The following is a 17,093-nucleotide window of genomic DNA, read 5'->3' on the forward strand; positions in this document are numbered from 1 at the left end:
AATATCCAGAAGAAAAAGACATAGAAATACTCTGTTTTCTACAGCATCCCATTGGTTTGGGGAAATATCTAGTGGTAGGCTCCTCACATTCATATGATAAAGGAGATGACTGTGAGCAGCAATGTGGCCGGTTCCTCTGCCCAATGGCACAAGCAGAGTCACAAATAACAGAAATGAAAGGATCACTAGAAATTGTGTTATTGAACTGCATGACCTACATGGAACAATCAACTCACTCCTAGGTTTGGCAGGGCCTTTCTGAGTTGATTCCCTGAAAAACAAAACAAAACAATAAAACCCAAACCAAACCAAAAAATAAAAAATTAAAAAAAAATTTAAAAAATGAGAGACTCTGAGTGTCATCAGCTTTGCCCCATGTGGCTGCCTTGATAAGAGTTCAGTTTTCTCTGTGTCTTGAGAAAATTTTTATGATTAATGGAAGACAGAATATTATCCAGTATTAAAAGTTATTTTCCAATTCTGTATTATAAAATTATTTCTGATAATGAAAAATTCTCTATTTCTTTAAATTAATTAAAACATTGAAAGTCTACAGTGTATAAAAGAAAGCATTGGAGTTCTGGAGAGGTGAGGCAGAATACGAAGGTAAACAGGAATCGTTATTCCTTTTCTGAGAGGTATGTAATCTACAGGGGAAGCAGGCAGCACCTGAAAGGGGAGGAGAGGTTGGTGGGACATGCAGGGTTGAAGGAGGAGCATAGGAACATGGGTCTGGGAAAGTTTGGCTAGCTTTACAGTGCTCAATTGAAATACTACTTTGGAATATTGTCTCAACACCAGGGTTCAAGTTTGTTAGTCCTACTGAGACATCAGGTCAGAAGAAAAGAACAAAAGTGAGAAGGCATTCATGGCTTTGCATTCTCAGAAAGACATCCTGCTGGTTCAACTGTGTATGATTGAGCATATTGTCATTGATGAAGAATTTTTATTTATTTTTGATCAAAGACTTCACCATGTTTTCCTGACCTTTTCAATCTCCTGTTTGCAGAGTTTTAACGTGAGCTCTCCTCGGGCCTGGGAGAAATTCTGAGAGTGACCCCTGAGAATGGGCTCAGTGGTGAGAAGCCCAAGGACAGGATGAGGTCGACATTGCAAGTGTTTTTGGAATAAGGTAGCTTGACTAGAAACTGTAATTGTGCAAGGCCAGCTGTGCACTTCTGTGTGAGCTGATCCCTTATCATGGTCCCAGTCTTAAATATTCACGACCAATTACTCTGTGTTCTCACCCCACTGTGCTGATTGACCCTCTCCCTTAACTATATGACATCCCTTCTTTTTATGACAAGTGTTAGGTAGGTGATCTTCCAGGCTCTTCAAAGGAAAAACACGATTTCCTGCAGCAGGATGCCCGCCATCTCCAGCTAATCTGTCTTCTTGGAAGATGTCCAAATATTTCTTTGAAAGTTTCCCATGCATCCCATTTAAAGAATATGTACTGTCATCTGGGTCCCATATTGGAATCTGCCACACAGGAGCCAGCCAGTTATTGACTATTTTCTCTTTCCCATCCATAAAATGAAGACTTCTAAGAAAATATTTGCAAGTGAAGCCAGGCTGAAGCTTAGAATTAAAGCAGAGTTGGTGCTCCTTAGCTCCTGTGAATTGATATAAAAAACACCCTGATGAGTTCTGCTAGTGACTGAGATAGTGCTTGCTGGGATCCCTGTAAGAATTCAATCTGCTCCCTGGACCATGTTGAAATCTGGGCAAAAGTTTTCCTGATACAGTGAAAGCAGCTGGTTTCTGAGGTTCCTCATAGTCAACTTTTTCATTTCTTTGATTTGAAGTAACCCAGGTCTAATACCAGCTAGGCCTTGATTCCATGCACCTCCCATCTTTTCTTCCTCAATGACTGTGTGTGTATGTATTTGTGCATATGTGTTTCTTGGCCTAATATTAGGCTATCTGTTAATTGTAATACACATTTAATACTGAACTTCAATTCTAACCTTAACTGATTCTCTAAGACTAGGACATAATATGTATGCACATATATGTGTGTGTGTGTGTGTGTGTGTGTATGTATGTATGTATATATATATAATATATATAATTTTTTAAGAATTTTTAAGAATCAATATAAATTGTAAAAGAACAAGATTCAGAACATTTTAGAAATAGAGAAAAAGAGATATGACTCAGAAAGCGTATGAGAATTGGTATCTTGTGTTCTGCTTGTGGCTCTTCTGTCAGTGAGATCTGGGGCAAGCCACTAACAGTCTAGGCAGGAGTTTCTGTTTACTATGTGTTTAATGTAGCTATCCTGGACTATATCAGAAAAGAAGATAGGAATATTTCATGTTCCAGATATCTCAGACTTCGTTTCATTTTACCACTCATTTATCATCCAACAAATATTTATTCTATGCCTACTGTGTGCAAAACACTGGACTGGTTTCTGAGGATACATTGGTCCATTTGATGGATGTGGCCTTTGCCCTCCCGGGTTCCACAAGTTTCCAAGCATTCCTCCAGGGACCATTAGGCTGGACATGATAAATCAGTGAGGACTAACTAACCAAACCCCAGTGTGTCCCCACACCACAGTTCTCTTTGGCTTTGTCTCCTGAATCCTATGTATCCAAATGCAGGCACACCTTCCAATTATCCACTTATTCTACTAATTTATCTCTGCTAACTTCTTTATCTCCAATTCAGTCTCTCCACCAAATTGTTTTTGGAGGATATAAAAACAAATAAACATGTGCCCTCAAGAAACTTAGAGTTTAAAAAAAAATAGAGGCAAATATGTAGCTGGATATATGAGCAAATTCAGGGCTGAGTAAAATCTCCTAGTACAGGATATTGACATGGTTCAGAGCCTATGACTCAAATATGCTTTATAATAGCTGAATGTAACCAGGTCACCTTATGAAAAAGAGCAGTATGATAATAACTCAGGCGTACTTTATCTCATTACAAAATTGAAGGGCAAATGTAGTTGGGTCTTACATTGGTATATGAAAGAGTGGGCTAAAGTGGAGAGGACTTCCCAGATTTCTCACAGAAATTGAGACCTAAAGGGCAAATTAAAAAAAAAAAAAAACTACTTAAGGCTTAAGGAAGCCTGTTGTTTTTGTGAGCAGAATAGCTTTTGGTGTCTGGTAAAGGCCTCTGTGTAACTCGGGTAGTTAAAGACAGATTGATTACAAGAAAAAATGAGGGGGGGAAGCATACTAAAGAATGAAACAAATATGTAAGTGGGTGTAAATTTTATAATTTTACCTTCATCTTTGAGTGAACTTAATTATCAAATAAAATGCCTGGATTTGCTTAATTTACTTAACCAATTCAATAATCAGATATAAAATTTTGTTCTTCAGGGTCCTCAAGGACACACACACACATAAAAATGATGTATGCATTCTGACAAAACATAATCATAATGCAAATAATTTCTATTTATAAACTATTTTATAGTTCATGCATATCACTCAAACAGTGTATTACTGTCATTTCAAAATAACATTCTGTCTCCTCTGTAGTTGGCACACCTGAGAGTGACAGCATCTCTTAGCAGTCCCCAGTCTTGCTGAGTCATTCTGTTCATCCTCCTGTAGCTCAGGCATCATTCAGAGGCCAAACAGGTTGAGAATTGACAAGTGCTTAACTATGGATCCCTAACTTACTCTGGAGGAATGCTGTAAGACTGTGAACCTCAGGAGAGTAAAGGTCACATCCATCACATAAACTAGCACATCCTCAGAACTCAGTGCATTGTTGTGCATATGGCAGGCACCCAATAAATATTTGTTAGATAATAAATGAATGGGTGAAATGAAGTCTGAGGCTTCTGAAATGCACATCTTCTCTATCTTGTATAGTGCAGGGTCCTCTCAAGATTTAATCCCTAGCTCTGTCTACATTAACATGTTCTTATTTGATTGAAGAATCAACACACTTAAAGACTGGGATTTGGAAGTGAGAAGGAGTACATGGAAGTGATTAAGGAAAACAAGGAAATGAGACACAAGTGGCAACATTTGTCAAAGTAAGATAAAAGAATACTTATTACAAGATTACTTATTATATTTCTCATGTCTGTGCATGTCTTCATCTTCACCTTCTGGTAACATATACATCCACGTTGAATTGAGCCATTTTCCCCAAATCGAGGATCTTGTGACTTTGAAGTACCATAATATCTTGAGATTTCTTTGATAATTTTTGACCAATGGGTTCTAGAGATGCTGGAAACCCTGACAGTATAAAATAACAAGACAGTGTAAAAACATGAGTCAGAAACTCATGACTACCTTTAGACATAGCTACTTAAATATAGCATGGTGACTAAAAGTATGGATTCTGGAGCAAGACTACTTAGATTCAAATCCTGACTTTGCCCTTGTGAGCTGTTTGATTTTTGTTGTTAATTAATTTCTCTGTGCCTTAGTTTTGTATTTCAAAAATGAGTTGTGGTGAGGATTAAATAAACAATACTGTTAGAGCAGTTCTAGGTGTATAGGAAGTGCCATATTAATCTTAGTTCTTGTCGTGATCCTGGGTAAGTAACTTATCCACTCTGGTTTAGTTTCCAGGTATAAAATGAGAGATTTTTACTAGATTTTCTCTAAGGCCCTCCTGAACATACTGTTTTCAAATGCTTACAGTCCATGTGCTTTTCTACATATATGTATGTAGTTTGTGATAGGAAAATGCATGATTAGTTAGTAAATGCTTTCCTTGATTGATGGAAGGAGATGTCATTAGGGGATTGAGACAGTCTTCTTCACTAGGCCAAATTCCTTGAGGGTAAGAGTGTATCTTTTCCTTCTCAGGATCCCAAGGCCTAATGTGGTGCCTGGGGACAGTGGGTGCTCTGTAAACTGTTAATGGATATGGAATAAATGCCTATGTCTTGTGTACCCAGATATATGGGAATGGGAAAGGGTTGTAAGTCCTTCCTAAGCCTTATCTCAATTAAAGCTACTTACACCGAATATTCAAAAAACATTAGTTCTCTCTACTGGAGACATTCCTAGTACAGGAATTCAAGTTTGAGTTTTTGATGGCAAATTCTGATTTGAGTTCATAAGTCCTGGATTTGAGAACTAGGGTATAGTAGATACACATAGTTTACTGTGTTGCAAGCACAGATTTGGTGTTATGGCACTGAGGATGGCATGATCAGCATTAAAATGCCAAGTCTCATTTCTTTCCCATGTATTTATGCGTTTTTTTCCAGAGCAGCTTTATCTATAGATATGTACACATGTTGCGTTTGCTTTGATTCATTTTAAGTAAAAAAAAAAAAAAAAAAGAGACAGAGAGACATAGCATTAATTAAAAAAGTAATGTTAAGAAAATGAAAAGACAACCCACAAAATGGTAGAAAATATTCACAAATAATATATCTGATAAGGGACTTGTATCCAGAGTTCATAAAAACAAAACTAAGCAAAACAATAGGATTTACATTTCTCATTTAAGTTATTATTTTCTCTAAACCTCAAGTCTTTTTTTGGCATTACTGTTTTCTTTTTCATTAATTGAATATTTTCTAATATTACTTTTTATCTTCTTTAATGATTTTCTTGCTATATATTTTTAGTTATTTACTTAGTGATTGCTTTAGGCCTTACCATATATGTCTTATCAAAAACAGTTTCACAATTACACCAGCAATTTCAGAGAATGTAGAAACAGCATTCCCATATAACTCTACTCTCTTTTGTTTCTTACTGTGGTATTCTTGTCATAGGTATTATCTCTATGCATGTTATAAGCCCGACAGTACATCATTATAATTATTATTCCTTTATGTAATTTTATGTCTTTTAAAGAAGCTGAGAGGAGAAAAGAGAGCAAGTTTATACGTATAACTTTTTTCTTTTTTTTTAATTGAGTTATAGTCAGTTTACAATGTTGTGTCAGTTTCCAGTGTAGAACACAATTTTTATGTTATATGTATAATTTTTCTCATATTAGCCTTCTTTCCATTTCAGGTTCTATGCATTTGTTCCTTTGGATTCAAGTGAAACATCTGGAGTCAATTCTTAACCCAATGTTGGTTTGTTGTCACCAACCTCTTTGCCCTGCTATTGGTAAATATATTACATTTCTGTATGTTATATGCCCACAAATACAATTAAAAGTATACTGCTTTATGATTTTTAAACAAGATAAGAAAGGATAATAGGCAATTATACTCCTTTATAATTGCATAATTACCTTTATCAGTGTTCTTTGTTTTGTGTGTGTGTGTATTAAAAATACTGTCTTGGGTCACTTGCTTTAAGCCTGAAGAACTAACTTTAGTATGTCTTGTAAGGTAGGTCTACTGGCAGCAGACTCTTTCAGATTTTGTTTTCCAAATATCTTTTTATTTCATCTTCATTTTTAAATGATAATTTTGCTGGATATATGATTCTTGATTAAGAGTTTTTAAAATTTGAGGGCTGAAAATAGGTTATCCTATTGCTTCAGCCCTCTATTGTTTCTGATGATAAGTCAACTGTTAATCTTATAGGAGTTTCCTTAAGCAAGGAGTCATTTTCCTCTTGCTGCCTTCAAGATTTTCTTTGGCATGTTTACTATGTGTCTATTCATGGGTCTTTTTGAGTTTATCCTACTTGCAGTTTGTTGAACTTCCTGGATATGTAGATTTAAATTTTTTAGGAAATGGGAATTTTTTAGCCACTAATTTTTCAAATATTTTTCTGCTCCTTTCCTTCTCTGTTCTTCTGGTGCTGCCTTTACATGTCTGTTGGTATACATTAGTGTCCCACATTTCTCTGAGGCTTTGCTCATTTTTTCTTCATTCATTTTTCACCCTGTTCTTGGATTGCATAATTTCTATTGATCTATTCGTAAGTACTTTTACTTTCTGCCCGTTTAAGTGTATTATTGATTCCATCTAGTGAATTTTTAAATTTCAGTTATTGCTCTTTTCAGCTCCAAAATTTCCATTTGGTTATTTTTAATAATTTCTGTCTCTTTATTAATGTTCTCTATGTGATGTGACACTGTCATCATGCTTTACTTCTAAAATCATGGTTTTCTTTGTTTCTTTGAACATATTTATAATGGCTTCTTTTCTCACATCAGGTCTCTCCTGCAGGTGGCTTTATTGACTGCTATTCTTCTGGTATCTAGGCCATAATTTCCTGCTTATTTTGCATGTCTCATATTTTTTGGAAAATGAACATTTTAGATATTGCAGCAACTTTGGGTACTGGCTTCATCTCTCCCCTCTTTCAGTGCTTGTCATTGTTGTTAGCTTGTTTACTTGTTTAAAGACTAACTGGATTATTTTAGTGATGTACAGTCCCTTCTCTTTCTCCTCTATCCCATAAACAGACACAGGGTAAAGCCTCTGATGTTTTTCCTCGGGGATTCATCCTTGGACATGCCCAGAAACTCTGGGATAACAAGGTTTTAGCAGGACTTTGGTGGTGTTAGTCTAGTTACCTGACCACACTAACCTATGAAATTCCACTAACTGCTGGTTAAAAGCTCTATTGTTCATAACAATGCCCTGGAGAATAAACTATTTACACCCTAATACAGTCAAATTCAGGCTGCTATGAAGGGACAGTTCCTGATGGTCAATGTTTGAAATTTATTCAGACTCTAGTTCTTGCAGCTGGTTTCTTATTTTCTCCAGCAACAAGTTGGCTTATCATTTAGCCTGTATCTTCAATGAATTTATCAGTCTCCTCCCCATTGCCTCTTACCAACACTTCTACTGCTTTTGAAAGCACCCTTAGATTTGAACTTCATATGCTGTTGCAAATAATGTTGGCTCCTTTGGGGAGATAAGTTGAGCTCTCTGTCGTATGGTCTGCCTTTCCTCCAAGGGAAAATCTCTGAGCCACAACTCTGGTGCAGGAGTAAGGAACAATAGGTCAATTCTAAGTGACAGCCCAGTTTGAAGAAGTAAGTGCTCAGTGGATATATGGGCAAGAGCCCCAGGTGTCCTTGGCTTGTCTCCATTGGCACAATCCCCTGTCCTACGAGCTGAGTCAATAGCAATTGGGACCTCAATGTCCTACCATGCCGAAGGTAGAACCTTTGTCTCATGAAAGGAAATGTGGTGGAAGAATGGGGCCCCCACCTGTTGGCTGCAGTACTACAGATTTTGCCTCAGCAACAAGTATCTAGGGGCAGTATGAGAAATGTTAATGTCATGTCCTTCCCAGGAAGACAACCCTCCAACCAGGACCTGGGGGGAGTCAAAAACTTGTGTTCTTGGTTGTACAAGTCTGGGTGGAGTTCCCAGCTCAATAAGTGGAGAGGGGAAAAATACGGATTTTCAAATACTAAAGACTCATCATTTTATGGAGCTTTAGTAAATATTCTTGAGTAAATGTGTCCTCATGTGCTGTATATCTGTAGTGGCATTTCCATTTGTGTATGCTCATAAGGCCAACTATTTTTAAATGTGTTTTAAAAATAATTTTCATCAGTTTTTTGAGGAGTGATTCTGAGTTGCACACCATCGTGCCAGAAGTGGAGCCAGGAAGGGGAAACTGATACAGTATAGATTAGCATTCTCTTCAACTGAGGGCTTGCTGTATCTTTGGTTGCTAGTGGAAGGCCTAATATATATTTGTAGTATTAAAAATAAAAATTAAAAAAATAATTTTCTAATGTTAGTATGTTAGAAGCAAAGCATAAGATGGCAATTCCTGTAGATGATTTGTTGCTTGAATCCTCTGAGAAGAAATCTTTAGAGAAGTGGAGACATAGGAGGATGCAAGTTCCCAGGCATTTCTCAAGGGAGATCATGTGAGCCTTTCTAGCAGCCAGCACTCAAAGTATCTTGGGATGGATACTCTGCTGTAAAGAGACTAAGAGAGTTCAATATCAGCTATCAAAATCAACCTCATAAAAATAATCATAGTAAAGAGTATGTAGAGTAAAGAAATTCAGTGTAGAGTTTAGTAACAGCTGCTCCAAGAACCCAAATCAACCACATAAACAAAATTGTAGCAACAGTAATAAAAACAATATAACAGCCACTCTTATTGGACACTTTCTACCCTTAAAGAAGTACACTTACTATCTCTAATCCTCATGATCACACAGTAAATTAGATATTATTCCTACATTTATGCAAGTGAAGAGATTAGACTTAACATCTTCTAGGTCACATAACTTGGTTCTAGAGCTTAGTCTCAGATGCAAGCTCTCTGATTCCAAGGCCTGTCCTCTGTCCATTACTTACACAAAACTGTCCAAAAAGAGGTGAAGAAATGAGAAAAGAAAGAAAAACATAGGGTAAAAACAGATAAGAGAATAAAATGGTAAGGAAAAATGTATAAAAGTATAGTCATGCATGGGAGTGCCAGGGCAGGATCAACAGGTTCCCCTGTAGCTCTTCATTAGCACAAATACCCTCCAATTTGGTCTAAGCCTTCTGAGGTGAGCTTCATCAAGGCTCAACAATGCTGAACCCACAAATCCTTTCAATGTAGCCCTATCTCTACCTTGGGTTTTTGCTGAGAAGGCTGAGGAAAAACTCCCTTAAACTTTCCAGAAGCCCAATTGTTTGAAAGCATCTATGATACATACTGTATCTCCTCAGAAAGTCTTTTTCTGATTATGTCATACTCCAAGGATGCAACCATAATGATTCTGAGGTTTAAGCAAAAGACTCTTCAGTCACGTCCTTCGTTTCATATTTGACCCCTCCATCTTTTTTCTTTTGTTTTCTGGCAACACCCTGGATTTGTTCTTTGCTTGGAAACCATTTATGAATTTAATTTTAGGATCATTTCCCTTCCTGGGAACTGCTGCTTTGTGTCTTCCTATTCCCCTTCCCAAAATTGAGTTTATGGTCTCCATAAGATTATATATCATGACAAAAGTATCTTATAAGTCTCCTTCAACTTTCACTGCATTTTGCAAATTTTGATGAGTTGTATTTTTATTTTTATTTCATTGAATACATTTTAAAATCCCTCTTGAGACTTATTTGACCTATGTATAATGTAGAAGTGTGTTGTTTACTATCCAGGTATTTTAGGACTTTCCAGCTATCTTTCCATTGTTGATTTCTAGTTTAATTTCACTCTAGTCTGAGACATACATTATAACATTTCTGTTCCTTTCAATTTTTAAGGTGTGTTTAATGATACATAATGAGGTCTATCTTGGTGAATGTTTCATGTTAGCTTGAGGAAAATATGTATTCTGATGTTTTTGGTATTCTATAAATGTTGATTACATCCTGTAGATTCCAAATAGAAAAATCAATCAATATAATATACCACATTAAGAGAGCAAAGAAAAAAATGGTCATCCAATTGATTCACAAAAATCCTTTGATAAAATTTAATAATTTTTCTGTTAAAAAAATACCCAAAAAGTAGGAATAGAAGAAAACTTCCTCAACATGATAAAAACCATGCATGAAAAATCCACAGCTACATCCTACTCAATGATGAAAGACTGAAATCTTCTCCCCTAAGATAACAAAAAAGACAGTAATGCCCACTTTTCCCTCCTCTATTTAACATAGAATTAGGGGTACTAGCCAGTGTAATAAAACAAGGGAAAGAAATAAAGAGATTTAAAATTGGAAATGAAGAAATAAATTCTCTCTTAACACACGACATGATATTAAATATAGAAATATCAAAGATTTCACCAAAAAAATAGAAAAAATAAACGAATTCAGCAAATTTGGAGGATACAAAATCAACAATTAAAATCAGTTGCATTTCTATACACTAACATGACAATTCAAAAAATTAAGAAAGCAATCCCATTTAAAATAGGATCAAAGTGATTAATTAAAAATAAATTTAGCCTAGAAGAAGAAAGATTTGCATACTGAAAACATTGCCAATAGACATTAAATAAGACATAAAGAAATAGACATCCATGTTCATAGGTGGGAAGTTTTAATATTGTTAAGCTGTCAGTACTACTCAACAGATTCTACAGATCTCATGCAATTCTTATCAACATTCCAATATTTTTCCAGAAAATAAAAAGTTCTAAAATTAATAGGGAATTTCAAGAGATCCCAAATAAACAAATAAAAAATCTTGAAACAGAAGAACAAAGTGTGAGATATCATACTTCCTGATTTCAAAACTTAGTACAAACTATTGTAATCCAAATAGACATATAGAAGAATACAGTAAATAAATCTTCTCATATGTGGTCAAATGATTTGGTAAAGGTGTCAAGACCATTCAGTGGGAAAAGCACAATATTTTCAACAAGTGATACTGAAGAAATTCGATATTCACATGCAAAAGAATGAAGTTATACCCTTACCTTCCTCCATATTCAAAAATTTACTCAAAATAGAACAAAGATCTAAATGTAAAAGCTAAACAAAATCTCTTAGAAGAAAACGTAGGGGAAACTATTCATTCTATTGGGTTTGGCAATGATTTCTTGGATATACACCAAAGGTGTGTGTAGACAACAAATGAAAAAATAGATAAATTGGTTTTTACAAAAATTTAAAATTTTGTGCATATCAAAGGACAATATCAAAAGAATAAAGGGTAACTCACAGGATGGGAGAAAATGTTTACAAATCATACATTTGATAAGAAATTAATATTCAGAATATATAAAGAACCCTTTAACTCAGCAACAACAAAAACAAAAACAAAGAGCTCATTTCAAAAATAGTCAAGGACTTGAAGACACCTTCCCCAAATAACAAAGATAAATGGCCAATAAGTACCTGAAAAGGTGCTCATCATCATTATTCATTAAGGAAATGAGATACATTTCACACACATTAATATGGTTGCCATTTCTTTAGAAACAGAAAACAAATTTTGGTGAGGATGTAGAGAAATTGAGAATCCTGTACATCATTGGTAGGAACAAATTGAACAGCTAATGTAGAAAACAGTATAACTATTCCTCAGAAAATTAAACATAAAATTACCATTTGATTCAACAGTTCAACTTCTAGTTATATATCTCAAAATAACTGAAAGTAAGAACTCAAATATATAGTTGTACACCAATGTTTATAATTGCATTATTCAAAACAATACAAAAAAATGGAAACAATCTAGTTATCCACTAACATATGAATGGGTAAATAAATTGTAGTGTATTTGCTGGTCAGAATGGCTGTCATCAAAAGAACACAACAACAAATATTGGCAATGATGTGGATAAAAGAAACCCTTGGTGGGCTCTTGGTAGGAAAGTAAATTCATGCAGCCACTGTGGAAAATAGTATGGAGATTTCTCCAAAAATCTCAAAATATAATTACTATATGACCCAGAAATTCCACCCCTGGGGATATAAAACCAAAACCAAAACCAAAACCAAAAACACTAATTTGAAAAGATACATGCATGTCAATGTTCATAGCATCATTATCTACAATTGCCAAGGTATGGAAGCAACCTAAGTGTCCATGAACAGATGAATGGATAAAGAAGATATGATATACACACACACAGAGATAGATATAGATAGATATAGTATGCATAGATATTTATTGTATACTACACACACACACACACACACACACACAATGGAATACTACTCAGCCATAAAAAATGAAATTTTGCCATTAACAGCAACATGGATGGACTTGGATGGCATTGTGCGAAGTGAAATAAGTCAGACAGAGAAAGACAAATACTATATGATATCACTTATATGTAGAATGTATAAAATACAACAAACTATTGAATATAACAAAAACAACAATAAAAAAAGAAGCAGGCTCACAGATATAGAGAACAAACCAGTGGTTACCAGTGGGAAGTGGGGTGGGCAATAAAGGTGTGGAGGAGTGGGAGGAGTGGGAGTAACAAACTATTGAGTATAAGACAGGCTACAAAGATGTACTGCACAACACAGGGAACATAGCCAGTATTTTGTAATAACTGCAAATTAAGTGGAAATGTAAAAGTTCTATAATAATTAAAAATTAAAAAAATAAAATAGAGTGTAGTACATTCTTACCATGGAATGTTATTCAGCCTTAAAAAGAAGGATATTCTAACACATGTTACAGTCTAAATAAACCTGAGGACATTATGCTAACTGAAATAAGACAGTCACAAAAAGAAAAATACTATATGATGTCATTTGTATGAGGTATCCAGGGTAGTTAAATTCATAGAAACAGAAAGTTTACTCACACTTACCAGGATCTTGGGGAGAGGGAAATGAAGTCTTGTTTATTAGATACAGAGTTTCAGCTGAGCATGATGCAAAGGGTTGGAGGTAGATAGTGATGATGATTGTAACATCTATGTGAATATACTTAATTCCACTATATTGTACACTTTAAATAGTTAAAATAGTAAATACTTGTGTATATTTCATCAAAATAAAATAATTAGGTACTTTAAGTGGGAGGGAAATAGAACTTGATTGTCTGCATTTTCTATATTAGTGGACAGTCAGCAGGGGCAGAGAGAGATTGGGGCCTTAGACTAAATATATCAGGGGAGGAATTCATTACTCATGTTTTATCAGGGACCGTTTCCTGGTCTAAGAGTGGGCACCATATTCAATGCAGCCTGGGACCACTGTCCACAAAACAGTGGTCAGGGAATAAGATCACATTATCTGAAGTAAAAGGAATTCCATCCAAATAACACTGTTGAGTGGCACAACCACACTTCCATGGAAAAAGAGACACAAGGAAGAATATTCCAGAGTTGTCATATCAGTCCTATTACAGTTATAGAAACAGAATCCACTTTAGTTTGTTTAAACATAATACATTTGTACAGGTGATAAAGGAATAGAGATCAAAAAACACAAAATTCTTCACCAAAGCCTTTACTTTTTTGCCTATAGGTAATGAGAGGGATATTTATTACCCTTTGAAATAATAAACAAATGTCACACTTATTCATACATCCAACCATTAATCTATTTATTCATTGTTTCAATCACCATGCACTCTAGGTTTTACCTTACTTTAAAGTTACCATATTTGGTCCTTAGGGCTCTATAATACACAATTATATCTCCAGGCAAGATGCACTAGGTTGAAACCAAACTTAAAAAATGACTATTTGGTTGCTACTTAGGTTGTTGATCACTACACATAAAATAATTATATATATACACACACATACACATACATACACATATCTATATACACACACACACATCTATACACACACACACACATATATATATACATGTATATAATTACAATATTTATTTCTGCCTAAATAACATTATGTAAGGCCCATACACAGTGTAAGCTGCATATTGAAGACAAGATCTTTACATTTCTCTCTTTACATAATCCAGAACAACGGCAGGGAGGACATAAGAATTTAACAATGAAAATAATTAGAACCAAGCATTCCTTAATGAGGATAAGAATAGATGTGTGAATAAATTGTTATCTACTTTTTAAAGCCTTTTTATTTTTCTAAGTGACCATAGTCAGTTTTATTATTTTTTATTGAAAGAAAATAGAAACAGTATTTCAAAGAGATATCTGCACTCATGTTTATTGCAGCATTAACCACAATAGCCAAGCAATGAAAGCAACCTAAATGCCCAACACATGAGTGGATACAAAAGATGTGGCACATATATATATACACAAGGGAATATTATTCAGTCACAAGGAAGGAGGATATCCTGCCATTTGCAGCATCAATGGACCTTGAGCACATTATACTTAGTGAGATAGGTCAGAGAAAGACAAGTAGTGTGATATCACTTACATGTCGAATCTAAAAAAGGCAAGGCTTCTCTTTGCTCTTCAATGCAGGGTGTGTCTAGTCCAAGGGATTAGAACATCTGCTTAAGTCAAGCTCTCAGTGGGAACAGATATACAGATATTTCTGTAGAATCGTTTACTTTTGCATTAAACCCCATGATACATTGTTCACATATTCATTACTATATGGTTTCTTCTTTAAAAGGCAAAGCCATTCATTCTTCCTTCTGAACACTTGAAGCCACAGCTAGATGGAGTCATTTAAAGTCTCAAGTGGAAATGAGTTAACATCTTTGCAGAGATACAGAGACTGTGGTGCATAAGGTCACAGAGGGGGGGACTGTACCAAAAGTGTTTCTTCTGCTCCTCTGGCCCTTAAGTCAACTTAGAGACATTAATCTAATATCTAAAATCCAAACAATCTATTATCTCAGAGGTTTGGAGTGATCATGGAATTCTGGCAATTGAAAACAATCACACATGTGTCAGTTTTTGTTTTTACAGAAGTTTCTTACTAAGTACCCTCTGTGCCTAAACATACACTATGAAGATGTACAGAAAAAAATATATATAATGGTGTCTGTCTTCCAATGAACTTTACTTTTATTTGAAAACAAATACTAGACCAAGTTAGTTGCACTTGGGCCAAGAATGTGTTTATACCATGTACCTCTAACAGGGAGACTGTGATGTCTTTTCAGGATATGAGCATCACTCCTAGCTTGGATCCTGATTCTGAGAGTCCTTGAAGTGTTTGGGCATTCTCATTTCCCAGCATATGGATCCAAGTACATTTCCAGAGGTCCCCTAGGAGAGGCACTGTGAAAATCATTATCATTTATCCTCATCCCAGAGTTGCAAGGTCCTCTCTCTTGGGATCCTGCCCTCCCCTCCAGGTGATACTTCCATCATCTGAAATTGGTTTAGACCAAGGCTAGGGATTATAACCTTTTATCAATGTTACCTCTCAGCTTCCTATAAATATCCTTGATTTTAATTGTTTCCTCCCCATTCTTTTTTTCTCTACAGACACCTTGTTCTATTTGCCATCTTCAGAATTTTCTCTGGTCAGGTCTGCTAGCTGCCACTCCAACCAAATTATAGACTGAATGTTTGGATGTGTTCCCCAAAATCCATTTGAGGAAACTCCAACTACTAATGTCCCAATGTGCTTGGAAATGGGGTTTGGGAGGGATTAGATAATGAGTGTGGGGCCTTCATGAATCTAATTAGTGCCTGTATAACAAAAAATCATGAGATTCCCTCTCTCTCTCTCTCTCTCCCTCTCTCTCTGTCTCTCTCTCTTCAACATGCTAGGACACAGTAAGAACCTTGTCATCTGTAAAGCTGTAAGAGGACCCTTACCAAGAAAATAACAATGCTGGCACAGTTCTTTTGGACTTTCAGCCTCCAGAACTGGGAGAAATAAATGTTTGTTTTGTAAGCCACACAGTCTATGGTAATTTGTTATAGCAGCCTGAGCTAAGGCAAACCACGATGCTCATTACTCTCATTGTATGTACTTGAATTCTGATGTTTAAATGCCAACACCTGGCCTCTGTGTGTCTGGGTTTTTCATTCCCCATTACTATCAAGGCATCCATTTCTGCAGTGGTAGATCACAACTTCTGTACTTGCCTACAGCAGAGATGCCACCACTGAACTTAAGGATGATGGGAATTCCTCTCACCAGTGAATATTTTTAATGTTTAATAATTTGTTTCTAAGCACTGTAAAAGTGTAATTGAAACCTATGAAGAAAAGGTTACTCTTGCTGAGATTTCAAGGGGTAACAGGAAATTTCATACCTTATTTTTGAAGCAAATATAAGGGATTAAAAACCAAGGCCAAAGCAAAAACAAGATTAGGATGCAAACGTTATTTTCTAGTATTCTGATCTTAGTCTTAGACCCCTTATTGAGCAGGCTAATGTCATTTCTAGAAACAATGAGCAATTCCATTTATTCACATTCCATTTACTATTTTAATTATTAGTATTATACTTTGTTTTCTTTGTTATTCGAGAAATGATAACACAAGATATCTTTGCAAATTTGAAAAGATAGAGTATATAATGAAAAGCATGTGTCCTTTCCATCCCTGATGCCAAGCTGTCCTCTTCAGGAAGAACCAATGATACCAATTTCTAATGAATCTTCCGGAAATGTGCTATATATACATGTGTATGAGTGCCCATAATAATTGCATTTTTTTTACAGTGAACACATTATACAAACTGTTTTGTGCCTCATTTTTTGACTCTACAATCTATCTTCCAGATTGTTCTATATTTATACAAATAGAGCTCCACTATCTATTTACTAGCAATCTAGTATTCTAGTATGTGTGCATGCAAAATATATATTACCAAATTACTTAAATGAGCATTAAGTGGTTTCCAATCTTTTGCCATTAGAAGTGAAGCCTCAGTGAAAC

At 35.4% G+C, this 17,093-nt stretch overlaps 1 long non-coding RNA gene across 1 annotated transcript; it reads left to right on the top strand.

Annotated features, from left to right (window-relative positions):
* The first annotated feature begins 778 nt into the window (after positions 1 to 778).
* Positions 779 to 16,092, top strand: LOC135321549 (uncharacterized). The gene is made up of 4 exons (XR_010381406.1): positions 779 to 1,132; positions 3,912 to 4,012; positions 5,967 to 6,065; positions 15,975 to 16,092. It is a non-coding gene; the product is annotated as an uncharacterized LOC135321549 (long non-coding RNA).
* The last annotated feature ends 1,001 nt before the right edge of the window (positions 16,093 to 17,093 follow it).

Source organism: Camelus dromedarius, chromosome 6, assembly GCF_036321535.1.
Source record: "Camelus dromedarius isolate mCamDro1 chromosome 6, mCamDro1.pat, whole genome shotgun sequence".
NCBI lineage: Eukaryota > Metazoa > Chordata > Mammalia > Artiodactyla > Camelidae > Camelus > Camelus dromedarius.